The sequence below is a fragment of the Triturus cristatus genome, chromosome 5_1, assembly GCF_964204655.1.
Source record: "Triturus cristatus chromosome 5_1, aTriCri1.1, whole genome shotgun sequence".
In the NCBI taxonomy this organism is placed as follows: Eukaryota; Metazoa; Chordata; class Amphibia; order Caudata; family Salamandridae; genus Triturus; species Triturus cristatus.
Window position 1 is genome coordinate 472,547,569 of NC_140587.1, and position 16,239 is coordinate 472,563,807.

The following is a 16,239-nucleotide window of genomic DNA, read 5'->3' on the forward strand; positions in this document are numbered from 1 at the left end:
CTGTGTGACCTGCCAAGCCAGTGGCAAATCAGGTGGCACAACAAAGGCCCCCCTAATACCACTACCTGTGGTGGGGGTCCCCTTTGAAAGAGTGGGAATAGATATAGTGGGTCCCATGGATCCCCCCACTGCATCTGGGCACAGATTTATACTGGTGGTAGTGGATCATGCCACCAGGTATCCAGAGGCAATTCCCCTTAGGACCACTACAGCTCCTGTTGTGGCCAGGGCCCTGCTGGGAGTATTCTCCAGAGTGGGGTTTCCTAAGGAGGTGGTTTCTGACAGAGGTACCAACGTCATGTCAGGATACTTGACAGCTATGTGGAAGGGATGTGGTGTCAACTACAAGTTCACCACTCCTTATCACCCCCAATGCAATGGGCTTGTTGAGAGATTCAACAAGACCCTAAAGGGTATGATCAAAGGATTACCTGAAAAGCTCAGGCGAAGATGGGACATCCTTCTACCCTGCCTTCTGTTTGCTTACAGAGAGGTCCCACAAAAAGGAGTTGGCTACAGCCCCTTTGAATTGTTGTTTGGGCACCCTGTAAGAGGCCCACTGTGTTTAGTGAAGGAAGGATGGGAGTTACCTCTCAAAAAGCCTAAACAAGACATAGTGGACTATGTACTTGGTCTCCGCTCCAGGATGGCTGAGTATATGGAGAAGGCATCCAAAAACCTTGAGGCAAGCAAGGCCTTACAGAAAGCTTGGCATGACCAAAAGGCTGTCTTGGTTGAGTTTCAGCCAGGACAGAAGGTATGGGTGTTGGAGCCAGTGGCCCCAGCAGCACTCCAAGACAAATGGTCTGGACCCCATACAATCCTGGAAAAGAAGGGAGAGGTTACCTACTTGGTGGACCTAGGAACTCCCAGGAGTCCCCACAGGGTACTCCATGTTAACAGGTTAAAATCATATGTTGACAGGGCAGACATGGGCTTGCTCATGGCTACAGATGAGGGACAGGAGGAAGAGAGTGACCCTCTCCCAGTCTTGTTGTCTCAGAACCCTGAAGATGGTTCAGTTGAAGGAGTGACCCTTGGATGCAACCTCACTGAGCATCAGCAGATTGAATGTAGACAGGTTCTACAATCATTTCAACACATGTTTTCATTGATACCTAGTCAAACTGACTGGTGTACCCATGTTGTGGACACTGGTGACAGTCTGCCTGTAAAGAACAAACTTTACAGACAACCTGACCACGTCGGGGACTGTATAAAGGCTGAGGTACACAAAATGCTGGAACTGGGTGTCATTGAACCCTCAGAGAGCTCCTGGGCTAGCCTAGTGGTTCTGGTCCCAAATCTCACACCAAAGATGGCAAGAGAGAGATGAGGTTCTGTGTGGATTACAGAGGACTCAATGCTGTCACTAGGACAGATGCACATCCTATTCCAAGGGCAGATGAGCTCATAGATAAACTGGCTTCTGCTAAGTTTTTGAGCACCTTTGATTTGACAGCTGGTTATTGGCAAATCAGGTTAGCTGAGGAGTCCAAGGCCAAAACAGCATTCTCAACCCCAGGTGGGCATTATCAATTGTTGGTGATGCCCTTTGGTCTGAAGAATGCACCTGCCACCTTCCAAAGGTTGGTGAATCAAGTCCTTACTGGGTTGGATGACTTTTGTGCAGCATATCTTGATGACATTGCTGTCTTTAGCTCCACCTGGGAGGATCACCTGATCCACCTGAAGAAGGTACTTGAGGCTCTGCAAAAGGCAGGCCTCACTATCAAGGCTACTAAGTGCCAGATAGGGCAGAGTAAGGTTGTGTATTTGGGCCACCTTGTAGGTGGAGGCCAAGTTCAACCACTGGAGAGTAAGATACAATCCATCAAGGACTGGTCTCCTCCAACCACCCCGACTCAAGTTCGAGCTTTCTTGGGCTTGACTGGGTACTACAGGAAGTTTGTTAAGAACTATGGGTCCATTGTGACTCCTCTTAATGATCTGACATCCAAGAAGATGCCCAAAAAGGTTCAGTGGACAGTAAGCTGTCAAAAGGCATTTGATGACCTGAAGAAGGCCATGTGCTCTGCACCTATCCTGAAGAGTCCTGACTACTCCAAAGAGTTTATTGTCCAAACAGATGCTTCTGAGTTGGGTGTGGGAGCTGTGCTGTCACAACTTAATGTAGATGGTCAAGACCAACCCATTGCTTTTATTAGCAGAAGGTTGACCCCCAGAGAGAAGAATTGGTCAGCTATTGAGAGGGAGGCCTTTGCTGTGGTGTGGGCCCTGATGAAGCTGAGGCCATACTTGTTTGGCACTCACTTCAAGATTCAGACCGACCATAAGCCCCTCTTGTGGCTAAATCAGATGAAAGGTGAAAACCCCAAACTGCTTAGGTGGTCCATTTCCCTACAGGGGATGGACTTTACAGTGGAGCACCGGCCAGGTACAGACCATGAGAATGCAGATGGTCTCTCCAGGTACTTCCACTTAGGACATGAAGACGAGACTGGTCAAGGCTAGTTTAATGTCCCTGCGTTTGTGGGGGGGGGTTGTGTAGGAGGGTAGGGTCTGCTATCCTATGGTCACCCCAAATTTTTGCTTTTTGCTTCACTGGTTTTTGATATATTGAGGCTGTGGGCCTACAAATCAGACCCCCAGCCTGCTGTTCTCTCTAACTAAATTGACACTATGCACCCTAGGTGCATAACCAATTGGGATTGGATCACCCTGTGAGCCCCTGTACACGTGTACACTAGGTACCCAGGGCATTGGTGTATCTAAGGCCTGCCAGGGGCTGAAGCATGTATTATGCCACCCCAGGCTTGGCCTAACAAATTTGACACAACTGGCTGATCACTCAGCTGGGGTAAGTTGGTGTAACCACCTCTTACTTAGGTGTAGTATACCTATACCTAACCTTAAATGGGACACCTGGTAACCTATAAGTCACTCCTATGGCAGGCCTTGACAATCCTGAAGGCAGAGTGTTTGGTTCCATGTGAGATGGTGCTCTGGCATGAGCTGAGCCTGTCTGCAGTGGTCGGAACAACTTCCTTCTACCGTTTCCAGATATCGTCATACCATATACTCTTAAGTGCATTATGAACCTCGCGGTTAAATGCTATCTTTGGTTTGGCTTTATCAAAACATGTCGAGTAAGGTGTCATACGAATTGGAATACTAACCCCTCGCCAATTCTGGCAACGGTGTTAGCATTCCACCCTTCTAGAGGGACACGACATGTACAGTACCTGAAACCCGGGTAAAATCAGACATAGCCTCAGCTCCACAAAATGGATGCTGCCACCACAGACACAAGTCTGCCCTCCTGCTGCTGGGAGTCCTTCCAGCTTGGGAGACGTGGACAAAGGGTTTCCTGCCAGGGGAGGTGCGAGCACCACCCCAGACAGGATTTTGTGTATTGGTCAGGTAGGGCTTGAAAGGAAACAGACATGCCTGAGGCTCACAAGGAGCCTCGGTGCATATGCCAGATCAAACCGGTCCCGGGACACACCAGCCCCGGACCTGGGGCGAGCTGGACAAAGGATTGGGGGTGTAACCACCCCCCTTCCTGGTCCCACCCTTAGGGAGGGACCTAGCAGGTAGTCCGGCCCCTAGAATCCGCTTAAAGGTAGGAGCTGTGTCCTAAGACTTCAGACATCCTGGAATCAACTTAACCACAAGAAGAAGACGGGAACTTCGACGCTCTGCTGCACAGAGGACAGAAGGAAATCTCCCCTATGGTCAGGGAGTGACCATCTTGCTAACGCAAGCACCAACCAGCTATTCGACGTCTGCTTTGCCGCAGCCTCCTGCCGGAGCCCGAGCCCAGAGCCCGACAAGACCTGGACCTCCAGACCTCTCACCGCCCGATCCACAGTCCCTGCAAAGAAGGAACCCGTGGAGGCACCGAGACACGTGGAGCCAGCCATCTTGGAAGACCAACGACAAGCTGCAAGCGCAACAGCAGAGGCTCCCTCCAAGTTGTGCTTTGGGTCCTGAGAAGCTCAACCACCGAGCAGCATCTGCACCAAAGGTGAGCCCTCCAGCATCTCCACGATCTGCGTGGGGCCCCTCTGCACTTTGCATCTCGACGCGCCTGCCCGGTCCCTGGCCCGTTGGCTAGTGGCCATTTTGGTGACCTAACTTGAAATTAACGATGCTGGTCTGTTTGCTCCAGACTGGCCCCAGCTGCTCTCCAAGGGAGCAGCCCCTCTGACCTTGCTGGTCAGAACAATCAGCTTTCTTGACTTTCCACGACTCCTGCCTTTGCCAAGGCTTGTTTGCTTCTTTCGAGTTGCCGACACCCCCGACAGCGAGAGCCTGCGTGGGACAGCTTGTGACTTGACTCCTGGACGTCGTTGACCTTCAGGGACCACGTGGCTGCGGAGACAAGCTACACCTCATCACCTGTTTGCACCCGACATCGCCTGGTACCTACCTGGTGCCACGCCGGTCACTGGCTAGTGACTGTGAACACTGTCCCCTCTGCTTTCAGGTCTTCTACAACTCCGATCCACCCTTGGATCCAACGCATCTCTTCTGGACCGACCGCCTGCAGCATCTTTGTCATCAGGCTCCATTGAATCGATAGAAGAAACCCGACGCACTTCGAGACCTATGCACCCGCTTCCTGTGGGTGAGGTAAAGCTGGCACTCCGGTGCCCAAGTGTAGAGAAACATCTCTAGTGTCTGTGTTTTGAATCTTGAATTCGTAGTCCATCCAGAAGACCCTTTCTGCAGTAACTTTTAAACTTTTACGCACCCATTGAAAACCTATGGGAGCCCGCGTGTAACTTTCCTCACTGCACACGCGACCCGTGGACCTCCTGGTCACTAACTGAAGTTAGCTCCTTGTAGGCCCAGCGATTCTAGAGGCCCTAGGCCTTTTCCCTTTCCTGTTCGTGGTACTTATACCACTATTTTAGTATATGGTTTGAGTGGCCACCAGGGCCCATCCATATAAAGTGCAACTTCTGTATATTATATCGTTGTCTTGTTTAACGATTTGTGCTCCTGTGCTCATAAAGAGTCTAGGGGATACTTTGAGTAATAAATACATATATATTTTGAATATATATCTGTGTGGTGTCCTCTCATTGGTATAAAGTGGGGTTACATTTGGTAAAACAGCCTGCTTAACACGCTTTAACGAGTTTAGCCTCAAAGACTGCTTAGCCTACGCTACCACTAGGGCAGCTAGTCCGAAAAGGTTGACTTACAACCACACCATAAGGGTTGCTTGGCATGGTACAAGGTGGTCACTTTAACTAGTGAACATCATATACCAGGCCAACTTCTCACAATTATGAATAATTTGCATTTGAATAAAATTGTATGTGTTCTAGTAAAAACAATCATCTGATGGTCATTTACTAGTGTGTCTGTGGAAGTTGAGGTTTACACTTCCCCCTTTAGGGACCATTGATTCCTCTATCAATATACTACCCAGGTCCCAGGGTTACTGGATTGCTCCTTGTTCTACAAACATAGACATTGATGAGGGAGCTCAAAACATCCTGATCAGTCGGGTTTTATTCAAGGGCTTCAGGCAGGGAATAATACAAAAAGGCCCTTCACCTCGTGGACATAGGCACCGCCGGAACCAAACAATCCATCCTAGCTTCCCACGATGTTAAAAAAGTGTTCAGCAGAGCAGTTCGGGACTTTATGATGAATACATTATCGGCTAAGGGAATTGGGGACAACATTCTGAACCAGCTATTAGTGGGATACTGTAGCCCCAGAGGCAGGATCAGGATTAATGGGTAAACAGAAATAGGGGTATGAGACGGGGTGTCCATTGTCGCCCTCCTCTTAGCCCAAATACTAGAACCCCTTGCTCAACACATTTGAGCCAACCCCCATTTGTCATATAAGATGTAAAATTAACCATGTTTCTAGATGACATACGGCAGTCAATAACAGATCCTCTTCACTCTCTCCCCTATGTCCTGGCAGAACTCAAAGCATGCAAAAAGATCTCAGGGTTTTAAATCACCAAGTCAATGATCATAAACATTTTGGCTCCTAAAACCGCAACTAAAAAAATAACAGAAACTCACCCTGTTATGCTGGACTTTTTCCAATATCAACTATCTCAGATTAACCCTTGCTCCAACCCTGACCAAAAAAAAAAAGAAATACATCTCCAAAGCCCAAAGAGTGGGGTGAAGGCTGGAATCAATAGTTGGAAACATAAGACACTCTCACTCCTTAGCAGAATGGTGGCATAGAAGATATTGATTCTGCTTAGGATTCTCTACATTTCTTAAACACTGGTCCTGCACATCCCAGCGACCTGCAAGCATCATGTCACTCATACATCTGGAAGGATAAAGCAGAGTAGATTTCTAAGTGCCAGTGCACAGTGCAACCACATCTAGGTGGATTGGGAATCTGCGAGTTATCCCATTACTATGATGAAGCTCACCTGCAGTTCATAATTAGTTATACACAAAGGTAGAGTGAAAAAGGATGGTGCATGATTGATCATAAAATGGCTGCAGGGCCACATTGGGAAGTTCCCTGGAAGCACAAACCACAGCACACCAACACACTAAAAAAAACTCCAGTCACAAGGGTCATCTTAGAAGTTTGGGACATAACAGCAGTCAGGCACACGCTAACTTCTTTCCTATCACCATACAGAGATATGTTTCATTTTAGTACCATTAAATCATTTGAACAATTAAAGATAGACCAGACTTCGTGAAGTGGAATACTTCTGCTACCTACAATTGTGTCATTTGTTGCAAAACCCTAGAATCGGGCAGCTACCAGACCCCTAACCCCTTATGAGAAATATTTAGAAACTTTCACAGGTGACAGGCATGCTATCTCGAAAATGTATAACATTTATAACATTCTAAATGTTAGACATGAAGGATAGAAATTTGCATTTTATTAGGTGTAGTAAAAAGAGCTCGAAATTAAACTTAATTGGGTGCAATGGGAAGATATTTTACAGTGAACAAACAACTTTGCTTCACATGCTGGTGGTACGGAAGCAATGCTTAAAATTCTCTACCAGTAGCATTACACTCTGTCATGTTTGGCAAGACTGAGCAAGGATGATTCTCAAATTGCTGGTGAGGGTGTGGAGTGTAGTGTAGTTCCTATTTCCCTAATAGGCTCTGCGCATTGGAATAATATACCCTATAGATTTAGCATAGGACTGAGGTCAGTATGCCCCTATCGAGTATATTAAACTTAATTACTTTGTGCCAGCTAACTCAGAGGCCACTAGAAACTCCTTGTAAACATGAAGGGAGTAGTTTCTGGAAACCGCATAAACATGACAACTTAGTTTCCCTTTAGAATCGGAACACTCTCAGAATCGTGGAAACAACAGATAACAGTTTCACAGAGCTAATCGAGCATGCTTAGTTACACAGAAAGAATAGACGGGCGTTTCAATAAAAGTATTTATTGAACAGTCTTGTTTCGCGTGTAAGAGATATGAGCTGTTACAATCGTAAGACAGTATGCGAGATACATTATGTACAGCGTAAGCAGTAGAAAGAAATAATACTGCGCTAGCATTATCTTTTAGTTATGACACATATATTCATATACATAAATAACATAAGCTAAAAATGCGAGTACTCATAAGATGCTTCTCTAACTAGTTCTACCCTAGTGTACCTAACCTAACTGTAGTGCAAGGTAAGAAGTAGGTGATGTATTCTATAGTATGGTATGCTATAGTATGGTATGCCAAGTCTGGTATGGAAAGAGTCCCTCTAGGTTCTAGTCAGCTCCATATCTTGAGAATGAGAGAGGTGAGAATCTCTTTCTGGTCTCGAACTCTAACACCCCGCGAAGGTAGTCAGAACACTGGAAGCTGGATTCTCTGCGAGCAGGGATGACAGCGTCTCTTGTCAGTGCGTCGGGCCGGGACAGGGACTCCTCTAAAGTTGAGGTCTCCTCCTACTTGCTTGGGCAAGGGAAGGTATATTTATACCTGGTAGGTGCCTTGGAATGTTAGCATTGACGTAAAGTCGGGCAGAGGAATGAACCCTTAAGGAATAGTGGTTCATGCATAATAAATGAGTTCTTGGAGAAATCAATAATCCTGTGCTAGAGGAACTCCCAAGAGCTTAAGGGTCTGGTTTCTAAGAACTCGTTGTGACGTTGGGGTGGACGGATGTAGGTGACCATGCCTGAATTTGGATAGCAGGGCTGATGCCTAAATAAGGACTGGGATCTTATGCCTATATAAGGGCAATGCGAATTGTGCCTATATAAGGACATGTATCAGGAAAACCTATATACGGACACCTAAAGCAGAATACAACACCCACTCCACTTTCCAATGAACGATAATACTAAATGCTAAACATTAAATGCTAAACATTAAACAGAGTACCACATGTTGTAAAAAAACATTTGTAAAAGCATACTAAAATAATTTTCTTTTTTTTAAACTTTTGCTAAACATGTAATGCAAAGGTACTGTACATTTTAAAGCAGTTTTTCATTCTCAGCATATATCGGAAATAAATGCAATATGAATGAATAGAAATATATACATAAGACGAAATGGTTGACAATTATTCAAAAACCAAAGCCATTTCATAACATGGTACTAAATGAAAAAGTGGTAAATAAGGTGACAATGTGTCCCTGGAAGTATTCAAAGAAGTCCGTTCTATATGAATAGTTCTACTGTAAGCAGATTGAATTGCCATGTATTTTCAAATTTAGAAAAAAAAATCAATTTTAGGAAGAGTTCCAAGTTTTGTTCTGTTTTGAAACTATGGAGGCCAAATTCATAGCTTCCCCGATACACTGTGAGTCAAATCAAAAGTCAGTGTATGAGTCCGGTGTAAACATGAAATCATCTACTCCTGTAGACAAAAGATCATCTACCGATGTCGGTGACAGTTGGAACACCTCGTTTAGAAGGTTAACTGCACAGAGATGTGAAGCATCGCCTTCAGCATGGGATGTCGCAGCAATGTTCGCGTCCGTTGTTACCTGTGTGCCTGTTTATCCATCTCGTACCTCAGCAGGAAGCGTCTGTGAGATCTCAATGCCGTCATCAGGATTGGTAGCCTCTGGGGACAACACAGAGCATGGGCCGTTATCGGGTCCAGCAGAGTATCGATATCCGTTGGAATGACTGATGGGAGTGTTAGACAGATGTCTAGCACGCATTCTTCACCGCAAAGCAGGCAGCGTAGAACAGGTAAGATGCAATCTTGCCAGATTGGTCTAAATGACAGAAACCATGTTGTATTAAGTTCCCATAGACGAGGTATGCCCAAAAGTTGCACTATGCACTCACAGTAGGAGTAGTAGTAGGAATAGAAACAGGATTCCCGCAATGAGTGCTACAATTAATGGCAGACCACCAAACACCGAATGCACAAAGTTTGTAATAATTCCGAGGACAGCCAGAAAAGGTGTTAACAGTCCTGAACATATGGTCTTAAACACATTTACAATCCTGCACGTATCAGACATGTTTAAGAAATGTCCCATAATGTCTACGAAATGTATAGGGCAATTTGTACGAATTAGAGTCTGTATCTCAGCCAAAGTCCTTGCAATTTGTAGAACATAGGTTTCTTTGGCCGAGGTCAAGGCACGGTCTGTTGCAAAAACATGGCTTTCATTCTGCTTAAAGTATCAAAACGTAGAAATTAAACATTCAATGAAGGCCATAGAGGCGACTCCCTGACTGTGTCTATTTGGGGGAACAATACTTGCATACAAGTAACCCTGGAGCTAACCGTTACCAGATATGGGATTCCTGGCAACAATTGACAGCAACTTTGATCATTCAACATGAGGTAACTCCTGTTAGAAAGTTGGCCAAACGTTGGATTAATCACAGCAGCTGGTGTACCCTACAGGTGGCAGGACAAGTTTGCCACAGAACCATTACAAGTCCTGTGTAAAGAAATGTCCTGACATATGAGTGACCCGCTCAGTGCATTTTCACAGTGTGTACCGCTTACAAACACCTTACGACCCCCACTCCAGCATCTGTATTCGTAAGGTAAATCCCAGGACGTCTTAATGTATTCCTTACCCAACCTTTCATATTTGCCAGCTTGCCTTTGTTTGAGGCAATACTGAAAATGAAAAGTAGTGACAGGCAGAGTTATTTTGCCATGGATAAGCCATTCTGTAGCTGGTTTTTCTGCTACTGTAAATGGTCATTTTTCCAGTTTTTCAATGCTCAGCACTGTATACTTTGCTCCCCTTTGTGCCAGTTCGATCTGTTTATCTGTGAGATTGTATTCTGAAAACAGAGACAACGTGTTGATAAAACGCCAAGGCACATAGCCTGCATGCAAGGATTGCTGCGTCCAGCCTAATAACATAATAGAACTTAACTGAGATTGGCCTTGTTGTAACATTGCTAAATCTTGTTCCAGTATGTCAATAGCAGAGGATACAATGTTGTTCAGTGAATATATTCTGGATGACAAAGTTGTTAACCCATTGTCGACCACAGTGAGAGATTGCTCTAAGTTAATACGATCAAGCTCATGTATTCTTTATACGGCCTCTGCCTGTGAAACCTTCCATATTTCATTATAAGCAGCATAAATGCCGGCATATATGAAACGTTTTTGACGCGGTTTTCTTGGTCCTAGCAAGAAATCCCTAAGGTCTGCGTCTTCTTCAAGTAAAGATAAGTGTTGTTTCACATCCTCAAGTGTTGATTTTTGTAACCAGTCGAGGCACAATTTTCCTACACTGTATGTTATTACTACCCCCGGGTGCTGTCATTGAACATAACGTGGGTCTGGTCTATGGATAGTAAAGCCCTGTATTCTATTCAGGAATCTTTCTTGACAGATGTTTGTGTCTGTGGGCCAAAGCAACCATTTTTTCCAATCAGGATCTGATCTGTTGTTTTGTAGTATTGTGTCTACTGTGTCCGCTCCCTGTGTAGTGCTATTACTTGCAGGTGTTGATACAGAAGGTGTGTTCATGTCTTTGATCTTGGGTAATCCAAGGCAAGACGTTTGCTGCACAGTGTCATTCAAAAACATTATTTGCTGTGGGATGATACAGGCTCTAAACAAAGCTTCTATCCCCTGCACTTGCCAATCTTTAGAACCCCAGACAGATTTTGTGTCGATTGTGTCTTTCCAAAAGTCAAACCCTTGTCTCGACAGTTGGGCAATAAGGCTGCAGAATAAATCTGTTTTGTATTAATTAACATATTTTTTTGTCCTCTTATGTTTACATTTCTATAGAAAAATGTTTCTGGATCAGATGTATTGTACCCTGAAAAATATGGAAACATATTTGCAAACGTATTTGAACTACCCTTTGGTGGTGTAGTACAATGTTCCCATTGCTTAAACATAAACACATTTCTAGATTTATGCAAGAAATGATGACCATAGTGGTTGTAACAATAACACTGTTCATAGTTTGATGAACCCTCTAAGTTTTCATTGTTAGAGAATGCAGCAGACCTTTCTAGATCAGACATCATGTTATTAACAGTCTCAAAGTCCCAATCATCAGAATAGGTACTGGAGGTAATAAAGTCACTTAATGAAATTTTAAATAAATGTGGAATCTTCAAAAGTTCAGTCGGGCCAAATATGTCGAAATCGGTTTTGTCCCAAACTATACCATCCTGTATAGGAATGGCTGTGATGTTCACTGTTGACAAGTCTCTTGCTTCACAATGGGAAGATTTGTGTGGCTTTAAAAGTAAGTTCACATTTTTACTTTCAGTGTCCAAACAAATGTATCTCCCATTCATAAGCACGCTAAGAGTCATTACCAAAGCTGGTCAAAGCAGAAAGAAAAATATTCCAGAAATAATCCATAGTTCAATCCATGGTGAAACCAGATAAGTGTCTTTCAGAAAATGAAAAAAAAGTCTTGTACTTGTTGTTTGAAAGTTTTTAGGGTTGGCGTCGTTTCAGGCCCACTTGGATCCTCAGAAAACTTATCAAAGTTAATGAAGTAGCCAGAAGCAGTTCGGTCAATTGTTGGAATTGCATCAGGATTCGTCGAAATCGCTGGAAGCAGTTGATCACGTGTTACGTTGGTGTAGACAGGTGTATCTGGACGAAGTGTTACTTGTGTTTCAAGAGGGATGAGTTCCATAGCATTGTTACTTAATCCTTCATCTCTTACTGCTGAATTCTCGATGGTTATGAGTCTTTCAGTCTGAACCTCTTGGATAGTAGAGAGAGGAGAGCATCTGCTACTAGGTCGGAGTCCACGAGGCCTACTATTTAGTATTGGCCACATAGTGTGGTTTGATGAGGTCAATTGACAAAAATCTTTTCTCCTTTTTTCCAGCAAGGGGCGGCAGAAGTACTGTTCTTGTTCCGTGGATGGCTAGGACAGGTACTGGTTGTCTGTAAGAAGGTCCAAATTCCTCCGTGTCCGCAATCTTCTCTTTGACTAGGTCCCCAACTTTTGGGATCCAGACAGGCCTTGCTGGGACTACCGGTTTTTCGACAGTGGTGGTTGGCTTCAGGAACACGTTGCTTTGTTTCGATGTTAGTTCATTTAGATCCTGTAAAAAAGCCAAGCGATCTTTGATATCAAAGGGTTTATTTCCACCACTGTGCCTTTACATTCGAGATCAGGAACCCACATTCTTGTCCCAAATAGGACCTCATATGGAGTGACCCCCCCCAGAGAACTTCTTGGCAAATTATTTAATGAGCGTTGGACTCCATAAAGATGTTTGACCCACCCATCACCCGAACCTAATACTCTAGCTGTTATAGACTGCTTTATGTCCCGGTTTTTCATTTCCACAACAGAATTTCCCTCAGGATGAAACGGAGAGGAGTACCGCAATGCTCCGCCCAAACTGGCCATGGCTTCTTTGTAAGCCCGAGAGCTAAACGCAGGGCCCTGGTCAGAATGTAGTGTGCCAATTGCGTATGTGCCGATAAAGACTCGCAAATCTTTTATAACAGTTCGAGCGTCAGCCGAGCGCTGAGTCCACATCCATAGGAACCTTGAGCACAAATCTACTGCGAGCATTATATATTTATAGTTACCGTCCCTTTGCAAGAGACCGCAGTGATCTAGGTAAACACAAGCTAATGGTTTGTCTGAAATCAACAGGGGTGTCTGCGCAGGACGTTTCACTGTGCAGACTTTCATCTGTTGGCATATTTCACATTCCAAAACATAGTTTGTGGTCTGTTTCCTAATAACAGGCCACCAATATCTTTGTTTTAGTAAAGATACTGTTGCAGAAACACCTGCATGGGCAGAGGCTATCCCTTTGTGTGCTGCTAGGATGAGTCCTAATCCAAGTTCCATGTTTGGAATTACCCTATCCCCCACTCCAGGGATTCGAGCAAAAGGAACGTTGTTCACATCAATTACATAAGAGTACTTGACTGGAATTTTCTTTGGCAACGCTGCACCACTGCCTTTGCTTGAAGCATTGACAGCCAACAATATCTCACTGCCTATTTTCATTTTTTAACGAGTGATCGCAGCTACGGAAGCCGTCTGAACAGCCCCCTTTGTGGCTTCATCAGCCAATGAATTTGCTGCAATGTGAACGCCATCACGTTGATAACTCAGTGTGTGTATCACGTGAGCTTTTGGTAGTTCGTTTCTCAACTGAACTACTTGTTCCCAAAGCATTTTATGCTTTATTGTGCCACCTTTTGCATCTTTGAATCCGTTTTGAAGCCAATTCTGTAAATATTCATTATATGTCTGAACACAGTGAAAGGAATCGCACACTATAAGTGTGGGGAATTCGCGATCTGTACTTTCAAGTGCCAGTTTGAATGCTTGTAGTTCAGCTCACTGAGCTGTACAATCTCCTAGAGATTGAGTTTTAGTGACCATTGGTGTGAAGTTACCATCGCGCACGTGACCTTTAACGATTGCGCACGCTGCACTGTAAGCTTGATTACTCCCTGTAGCGGGTTGTGCTGATCCGTCAGTATAAATTATAAATTCGTACTGATCGAGAGGCAGAATTTCAGTGGGCAGAGGACATTCATGTTCATATTGCAGGAACGCTTGTGTTTTTAAATCAGGATCAAAAACATATTCAACATCTGTTGCAGCAAGAGAATTAACCCATTGTATCCATCTAGGAAGTAAAGCTTTTGCATTTGGAACGCTCGCTTTTGTAACCGCCTCTAAGGCTGGTACTGGAGTCATGACAATAATGCGTTTCCCCTGAGCTAGTGCTCTTTCTTTTGCTAAAGCGGTTTGAACTGTTGTCAGTATTTTTTCTGTTGAAGTGAAGCACATTTTTGCTTGTGTATACAAATGTGATTTGTATCCTATTGGTACTTTTTCACCCTCATTAAAATGTTAAATAGGTGAATCCGCATTGACCCAAAATTATTCGGATCACTAAATTGCGTTTATTTACGCATGTTTGCAAGTGATTTGTTGCTAACGTGTTAGCTTGGAGTGAACGCAGAATGTCTGTGTGTTCCTGTGTCCAATGTTTTGTTGAAAAATCAGGTTTGATTAATTCGTAGAGAGGTTTAACCCTTGCTGCGTAATTTCGAATGTAAGTTCTTCCAAAATTTAGGAAACCTAAGATGGATAGTACATTTTTCAGCATTTTTGGAGGTTGGAGAAGCGCACACTTTTCTAAAAAGTTAGCTGCCAAGCTTTTGCCTTCACTTGAAAGCTCATATCCTAGGAAAAGGACATTGAGATGAGCAATTCTGGATTTTTTAAAGTTGAATTTATAGCCCTCAGAGGTGAAGCCCTGTATAATGGTACTCACCCTGTTGAAGTGCCTATCTAAGTCATCTTCAGTCAGATAGATGTCATCGACATATGACAATGCTTCATCATCATAAATTTGTAGTAACTCTGTTACCCTTGCTGAGAATAACCTTGGGCTGTTTTTGAACCCTTGTGAGAGTCGACAAAATTGACGCTGGTTCCCCATTATTGAGAAAGCCGTTAAGTACCTGCTTTCAGGTGCTACGTTTTGACATAAGAAACCATTTGAAATGTCCAATGCGGTTTTATATTTTTTACGCACAATGTTATTCATTAATGCTGTACTATGTGCATTTTGCACAGCAAATGTTTTGGAACAAGTGTTCAAATGTCTGCAATCCAAAACTAGACGATATGTATTGTCTGGCTTGGATACAGGAAACAAAGGATTGTTCATTGAGGAGGTGCATGTTTCAATCACCCCTTGGTATTCAAGTTGATCAAAAGATCTCCCTGACCTGTTTTTTAGCTTCTTGCTTTATTGGGTACTGCCTTTGTGCGGTAGATTGATTTTTTAGCTGTATTTTGTGGCGAGGTGAGTCCTCATCCCATCCTACATGATGTTTGTATAATGCGGGGGCCTGGGCAACTGCCCATTTCCTGGCATAAGTATATTTTAGGTGAATTGGAATATAGTTGGAGAAAGCTGGCATAATGATGTCCTCGCCATGTGGGCACTCCCTGACAAATTTTCAGGGCCAGTCCTGTTCTGCTAGAAGTATATCATAACCCCTTGAAAGTTTCTCCCAAAAGAGTGCTTTCACTTTTCTTGGTATGTCTCCCTCCATCCGGAGTGTTATTTCATATAACCTTTGTGGAGTACTAACCCTGGTGTCTACAGTCTCTACTGTGATGTACTCATTCAAGTCCACTATCTCCAGAAGTTCCTTCAGGTTCTGGCGAGCTATTGTTACTTCTGCTGCACTGTCCAGCATTCTCTGAGCCCATTCTCTGTTCTTGAGCTGTGTTCTCAGTATTCTCTGCATGTCTGATCTTCAGACCTGCTACCTTCTTATTGGTGAATTGAGGTTTTGATTTATTTTTCTGAACGAGTTGATCGTCTTTGGACTTCACGCGTTCTTCTTTGGGATCTGACCGTCCTCTTCTTTCTTATGTCTGTGACGATATCTGAAAGGTACGGGATGAACATGTATCAGTATCCTGATACCTGTCAGGTTTTCTTAAATTATCCCTATTCCTGAGGTTATACCTCCTGTCAGGGGGCTCCTTTTGAGGAGACCCACCTCTGGATTGAGAACGCTTCTCTTTTAAATTTTGTTTATTAGTTTCCCACTTCTTTTTAGAAGATGTAGGATTTTGTTTAATAGAGTCCTTCTCAGGACCTTCAGACAGTTTTGGCTTCAAAGGTTTTCCACCCAAACTGTCTCTGCCTAATTCTGCATAAGATTTTTCTATTATTCTGGGTAGTTCATGTTGATGTTCTGTTACATCAAATTCCCTTAAGCATTGGCGGATCGCCACTGATGCTGCCTCCCCTTTAATATTAGATAATATTATTGTTGAGACCTGGTCGAAGTTTTTCAGTAATTTCATACCTAA